Genomic DNA, 7,884 nt, shown 5'->3' with positions numbered 1-7,884 from the left:
CTGAGAGGCGCTCGTTTCCGGCAGCTTTCAGAACGCATTTATCTTCAGCTCAGTCGGCAGCGCAGAGTGAATTAGACCCGTTCATATGCGAGAGAGATGCAGAGAAACCCATTCCACTCTGAATTTGTCTTTATTCTGCTCTTCCATTGGGAGCCACAATATATTCCACAATATTGCAGGTCTCCCTTGAAAAGGAGATCTATGATCTCAACGGACCAATCTGGTTAAATAAAGGTCTGAAATGAAATGAAATTAATTGACCTCTGTGTTGCACAGAAGATGGTCCAAATACATGTCCGTTTGGCACCTTAACAGATGTAATTTGGAGTATTTATCTGCTGAAAATATCGAAATTGTGAGGAAACTGCAGACTATTGCTGTTTTTTACAATCGAATTATGAACGCCTTTGAAACAGCACTGAGCAGAAAAAAGAACGAGCATAGTGTTATATTTGTTGAAACTAAATGTAGTTGTGTTTTCGATTGCATTCAGCCATCTGTTTCTGGTTTTTACACCCAGGGAAGGAGAATTCTCGTTTTAAATGTATTACTCATTTTATGTTGCACCATTTAAAGGGCCAAATGAATATAAACAGCCTCGGAAAAGGCCCGGTACTCATCCAGGCCTGCAGCTATGACTCATCCGAGGCTAAACATCACGCTTTAAGCAATCACTATTTAAGGCAGCAAGTCATTATGTGCTCAATGAAACGATTTAAAAGGTGAATGTGGCTCAGAGGCTGTTTATGGGATGGCAGTGTGACAGCACCTGGCGGAAGGAAGTGGCCTTGGACAAATTGTCATCCCCTGTAAAAATCCCTTTTTTAATTAATCAAAATACAATAACCAAAATAATAATCACAATAATAGTAGTAGTAATAATAATAATAATAATAATAATAATAATTATTATTATTATTATTATTATTATTATTATAATAATGACAATAATATTACATATTTCTTCTCCCTTTTAAAAAAATGTATTTAGACAGCTTGTAAAGCAGTACTTCTCCGGATATGAAGGTTTAAAGCTATGATGGGTTTGATCGATTTTTTGTCGATTAAAATGAATATTTATTAATACGCATCCAGGGACATTTAGGCCTCCTCCCGCCCAGACAGCCTCCTCTGGCCCGGCTCTCTTCATCATTCAGCCCGGAGGATCGTTACCGGCTGACAGTGATAAATGAACCGGCCCCGGTGCCTTTATTTATTTATTTTCCGGAGTTTCTGTGTTCATTCTGAGCTTAGAAAATACTTGGAAAAAATCAGCAGTGTTTCTTGAAAACGAAAATGTTTGAATTTATATGGAACAAAGACTTAAAGCACCGTTTTTTTTTCATCTCTCTGAACCCTTTTTCTCCTGACACGGATTCCCTCATCCAGGCTGAATAAGCAACAACAGTCAGTGAAAGCTGCCCGCTCTGATTTTTCCTGAACTCTGGAGCCAGGCCATCCATCATCCCTGTCACCATCAATCGAATAACGCGAGACAATCGCAATCCCGTCTCATATCGAACCGGAGAACGTGACCTGCAGCACAACTAATGCCCCTTTAAACCGTTTTCTCCGACGCCTACGCTGACCTTTCTTCTCCGTTTTTTTTTAAAGTGAGACCTCAGGATAATAACCAAACGAAAACAATCAGACCGATCTGCTCCCGCCATTAAATCACGCTGTGTTTTGTCTTCCTCAATTGAGTCTTTATTTTGGTTTTTAGTGCAGACTTCTTCTGTGTTTTGGTGCTAAAAACTATTTAAAAAAAAAAAGGAAATTCCATGTTTCCTCAGAAAGTCTTTTTAAATGTATAAGAACACAAGGAGAATCAAACAGAAGAAAGAGATGCAGTGCACGGAAACAGAGATGGCTTCCTTTAAAAATCTTAATTGATGTTAGAATAAAAAACAACACGTCATTGGTGAAAGCTCACTATGATCACAAGCGCAAACATGGATGGAAACAGCCAAATAAACACACAACTATACAGCACAACAATTAAAACTCTCACCGAATAGTCATATTTAAAAAAAGATATTCACAGTGTTTTTTGTGTTTTGTCCTTTAAAGGAGAGGTGTGTTTCTATGTACAATGTTTATTTGGAAGGGGGTAGGCTATTTAGGGGTAAAGCTTTACCTAAAAAATAGGAAAAAGAGAAAGAAAAGTCCCCGTGGTCCGCCGTTGTAGAAAAATAAATAAATAATTTAAAAGGGAATGGAGATGTGTCACACTGCTTCACTGAAGTCCTTTCTCTTGTCCCGTAAAAGCCCCCCAGTTCAGGGGGAAAGTCAAAGTCTTTGGGCGGCCTCGTGCGCAGGTTTGGCGTTTCCATGGTGATCCTCTGCGCAAGCACCGTGCAGGTTAAGGTGGAGGTGGGGGAGGTGTAGGTCAGGTGGGGTTGACGTGCAGAGGCAGCTCCGGTACTGAGCTCCACAGCCCGGCGGAAGAAGATCCCTGAGCCCCATGGAGGCCTGGAACCGAACAGAGGGGGGAGGTTAGCACGGTACAAACAGAAACACCCGTACACTACATTTAATAAATAACTAATATTTCCAAAACAATCGGAATACTTTATTTATCCAGAGGAACATTTGGTTTTGAGACATATCCTTCATTTTATTATGAAGTAATAAAAAATATATGGAAAATAATGAAAATAATTGTAAAGATAATGAGGTAAAGTAAGAACAAACACATGAATAAAGATAAATATATTCTAAGAAATAAAATAAAATGACCAGATACAAATATTATATTGTATAGTAATAATTGGATCTTTTGTCTTTCCCAACAATCTGAAATCCACTCTTTTGTTAAACATAAAAAATAATATTGTGTCATTCATAATTGCCACCATTGCCAAAGACATAAATAATGTGTTGGACAAAGGTGGCAATTATGAATGACACAATAGTATTTTTGTAATAAAGAAGATTCCGGTTTATACCCAGTTTAAACAAAGAGTTATTATTATTATATATTTTTTCAAGGTTAATGTAAAAGCTGAATCTATTTTCACCTGAACCTATTGCATGTTGCATTTTATTCGGTGCTTTGGAGACACACTTATTACAATAAAATACATAATAAAAACATTTACATATTTAAATTGTGCATATTCCAGAGTATTTCAGTAAAGCCATATCATTAAAACTGAGACTGTTCAGTCATCCATAAGAAAATGGGTTACTTCTTTACCTCTTAAATCACAAAACTATATTAAACATCTACAGTATCTTCCTCTTGAATAGTGCTGCTCACAATACACACATAGCAGTTCTGAGGAAAGCAACAATACACCTTTTGTCTCTCGATAATTAAGATGTGAACTGTGATCATCAGGGTAGAATTGTTTGCTTAACCCTCCTGTTGTCTCCGGGTCAAATCTGACCGATTTACTACCTTCATCAATCATAACTTTTTTGTTTTACATTAGATTGCATTAAGGCTTTATGATATCCTTCACAGAAGACATTTGAACATATACAATTGCTGATCACCACTTTCATTACATTTTGGATGATTTGGTCAACTTTGTAACACCCATGGTGTTCCGGGTCAAAGAAAAGGAATTAGTAACCATCCGGATCAGATAAAACACACACACACACACACACACACACACACACACACACACACACACACACACACACACACACACACACACACACACACACACACACACACACACACACACAGAACAATTTGACACATTTCCCCCCCCTTACACACACACACACACACACACACACACACACACACACACACACACACACAGAACAATTTGACACATTTCCCGCTCGTATGTGTCCATCCCCCCACATGGATCACACCTGGCACACGCAATACATGTTCAGTGTATATTCTTTGTATATTTACTGCAGTTGTTCATGTATACCAGTAGTCTTTTACAATATTTACAGTTTGAAAGGGTGTTAAATGTAATTTGGTAATGATTAATGGTTTTTGTGTTAATGTGATAGCAGTTAAAACAGGACCAGTCAAATTTGACCGCAAACACCAAAGTAATATAAGGGAGGGTGGGAATGAAGACAATAGGAGGGATAATATACATGTGAGTTCTATAGGGGATGTTACAATGCATGTATATGTACATAACAAATATATCTATACATTATGAAAGAATACAACCAATGCCATTATAAGATACTTAAAGGATTTGATTGCCATATACAGTACATTTACTTTTTTGAAAACCATTGCATTCTACATTCTCTTCAAAATGATGATGTACATTCTTGGTTACATTGTGTCTGACAATCCCTTTTTTTCTTAATATTAATATAATACAAACCTCTGTGCCCCATTCCTCCTCTATCACATTGCTTTTGAAATGTGCTTTTCCAGCTATTCTCTCTAAAACACATACACTTGAGATGAGCAGCAGATGAAAAGCATATGGTGGAGTCAGCTGTATTGTGCGATGTGCAGCAGAGAGGAGAGTAAAATAGTGCAGCTCCAGTCATGTATTCCATAATGGTTAAATGTTATGGCTCGGGCTTTATCGTGCATGGAAAACCCTCATATTACTCCAAACACGGCTTCCTGCAGTCCTGGGGAGATTTACTGCCGCAGTCAGCATACGCTCTCGCCACAGATCAAATTAGGGGGAGCAAAAACATCCGGCTCTACTGAGCTATTACTGTAACTCAATGATCATTCAATGAGAAATAATTAGATTAAATACTCTCCAAAATATATAGCCAGCATTTATTCAGCCTGATGTCTCTATGCAGATCTATTTTTTTCTTTTTTCTAGATGAAGCGTCACAATCTGCTCTTTGAACTTCATTAGCAAAGCTGGGGGAATGATCAGACAGGGGACAGGGGGCTGTGTTGGCGAAAATTGGCCCCAGTGAAAAAAAGAATGAAGCAAAAGCAGCCCCTATTTACATATAAAGAGCTCTATTAATCAAGGTAAGTGTCATTACAGCGTGGCTCATTGAGCAGTGGAGAGTGGGTGTTAAATAAAATTCTCTGTGCTCGGGTGCCTCCGGTAGGCGATACGTCTTGATTTGAGAACTGTCAGCAGAGGTGAGGAGCTGATAGTGGCTGGAGGAAGAGGGGGTGGAGGAGGAAAAGTACCCCGATTCTTAATCAGATTGCCAGGGGAGAAGAGATGGAGGAAATAAAATGGAGGAAGAAGAAGATAGAGTGATGGAGAGAAAATGAAGTGGTGTGAGTGATGAAGAGGAATGTGTTTCCCACACAGGGTTTTTATATCTTTAAAGATAGTTCCCCCACTTTGATACAAAATCTGTTAGGCCAGGTATAATAATCTGAATTATTCTTTGATTTGCTAGTCAGGACCTACTATGGTGCAGTACATATTTGTGTAGGCCCATCAAGAATTTAGCACCTCAACAAAAAGCAATGGTAATTTTCCATTAGATTTCAGGATATTGCTGAAAAGCTGGATAATCTCCACTTATTAACAATATTTTTTATCTTTTTCAAAGCGTAAATGCAATCCCCAGAAGTTAGAAGCTAATGTTTCGCCATAAACAAACTAATGGAGGCTAATGTTCGGCGTGATGACGTTTAGTTCTCTTATTTACTTAATTAGAAACAGCTGTTTTTATGACACATAAAAGCTTCATACGTCTACCAGTGGGGTATTTACTGACATATTTTATGTTGTAGAAAAAAATCTTAACCCTAGAACTTATTTCAGGAGTCTAACCAAAAACACGTCCAAAACACAGTTGACTTCAAGACGAGGGAGCAGGAAGTGCTAAAAGGCTAGATCTTTCTCCGGGTTTTAGGACTTATTCCTCTACCACTTTATTCTAGTGGGGAGATCATTAATCCATTAGTGGTTGCATTGGAGTAAAAGTATGAATGCAATATGAATGCAGTGGACAAGTGAGTGATAGTGAAATTGGTCCTTTTGCTACAAATGAAGCCAGAGAAGGAGTACTCACTTCACCCTGTTGTTCAGGCGTGCCTCAGTCGAGTGGATTTACATGTAGTGCCACTGTCCATCCATGCCCATGTTCATACCCATGCCACCTATCGGCCCTGGAATGAGGAGTTGAAACAAAAGCAACAAGATGACGGACTACTCAGAACTGTTGAGGCCATTATTCATCTGTAGAAGTATACTACCTTTATCATTGGTTCTAATTCATTCATTATAGTTTATAACCAGGCTGACCATAAGCAGAAGATAATAGATTTAGCCTTTGACAGTTTGATACATGTACGAGCGATTGCTTACCTCCAGGTCTGAGACCCATGTGCTGCTGCCCATCAAGAACAAAGCCTCCCATTGGCTGGCCATCTGGACTGTAGGCGTTACCCTGACTCACTGTGAGAGGAGAAGCAAGACTGTTAGAGTGAGCAAAGCCTCCTCCACTTTCTGTACCGCCTCCTTCATACTATCCATACTCCAAAGTTCATATTATTATAATTATCTCTTGTATCATTCTATATTTAACTCTAGTAGCCACTCTGTAGCTGCAGTGGATTTAACATTATATCATTAAGACAACTCAGTTGTACACAAATACACATTTTTACAACACTTGATTGACTGCATCTTTACCTGTTCTGTTGGACTGGTCGATCATAGGTTGGACTATTCTCCTCCTTGCGTTGATAAACCTGTGAAAAGAAAAACTGTATAACTATGCTGAACAGGTGAAAGAGTCTCAGGTGGAAATAAAAAAAACAAAAACTAGTTATAGTCAGCATACCTACATTTGGAACGCACATGATTAAATACTGTTAACTTAAGGGTTCCGGGTCTTTACAGTATCCCACCAATTAACTTTGCTAATATGTCATAACCCTGTTACCAAAGAATATCTTTTTGGTGATAATTACAAGTTTAATTTACTAGGGGCCCAACGTAAGTAAACGCTGAGATATAATAGTACCCATATTACAGTCTTAAACTCTCTATGTACAGCTTTTGTTGAAGGAATCAGATCATCAGTAAAGATCAGCTGAACCATCTAATATTTCTGAAAATAAGACATTAAAAATAAGTTTCACATTCGATCACATCAAATATTTTGTTGTTCTTTTTGGCACACCCTGCTTTGTCGGATATTAGTCTTATTGTAAAAATAATATCTGGCGTTTACAAAAACTGTACATTTTATTGGACAGCATTTGAAGAACTAGACTCCACTGTGTGTCTCCAGGGATATGAGTAGTAATAGACTTCATTCCTATTGACATAATCTGGGGCATTAGGAGAAAGTGCTCCCCTAAAAAATGTATTGATTTTGGGTTAAGCCCTATAGCCTTAGGCTGTGATGAGGCTAACTGCTTTGCCAATGTTATGCCATCGATACAGTCACCAACAGACAGGAGGCAGGGTGCATGCTGGGATCTGATTTGGAGAGAGTCTTTACTGAAGCCAGAGGTTGCCTTTAGTAGTGTAAAAGAGCTGATAGACTTAAAAAGCAAACTCCTCGGTAGATTTTGACAAAGGATTAGAGCGGCAAAATAATATCATCTCAAATTGTATATGGACTTACCAGTTGTTCACTTGAAGGATGGTGAGGCCTGTGTCTTGTGCTAGCTGCTTTTTCTGTTCCTCTGAGGGGTACGGGTGCTGTGGGGAACAAAAACATAGAACTTTTAATATTTGAAAATCAACAAACGTCTCCATCAACCAATGTGGATGGAATGTGGCTAGCATTCATCCAGGTGTGAATACTCCTACTCAGGAAGAACTGTATTATTCTGTACCAGTCTGTTTCGTGCACAGGTAATCCTGAAGTTCACAATTTGGCTCTGGAGAAACAGACGCTGGGCACGGTTTGGCCCCCCGAACACTTCATGCAAAAAGCGCGTGCCATTGTGTGACAGTATTTGACATTATTTGACATTGCTTGACAAACGATCGG

The 7,884-nt window shown here is 38.6% G+C and overlaps 1 long non-coding RNA gene across 1 annotated transcript; it reads right to left on the bottom strand.

Moving 5' to 3' along the window:
* Positions 1-1,817: 1,817 nt before the first annotated feature.
* Positions 1,818-7,598, bottom strand: LOC104953084 (uncharacterized). The gene is made up of 5 exons (XR_799175.1): positions 7,513-7,598; positions 6,570-6,628; positions 6,243-6,332; positions 5,947-6,043; positions 1,818-2,472 (listed from the first exon to the last, which is right to left on the bottom strand). It is a non-coding gene; the product is annotated as an uncharacterized lncRNA (long non-coding RNA).
* Between the last annotated feature and the right edge of the window lie 286 nt (positions 7,599-7,884).

Source organism: Notothenia coriiceps, unplaced genomic scaffold (assembly GCF_000735185.1).
Source record: "Notothenia coriiceps isolate Sejong01 unplaced genomic scaffold, NC01 NC01_scaffold00021063, whole genome shotgun sequence".
NCBI lineage: Eukaryota > Metazoa > Chordata > Actinopteri > Perciformes > Nototheniidae > Notothenia > Notothenia coriiceps.
The sequence above is the reverse complement of the archived record's forward strand: the minus strand, read 5'-3'. Positions and strand labels throughout refer to the sequence as shown.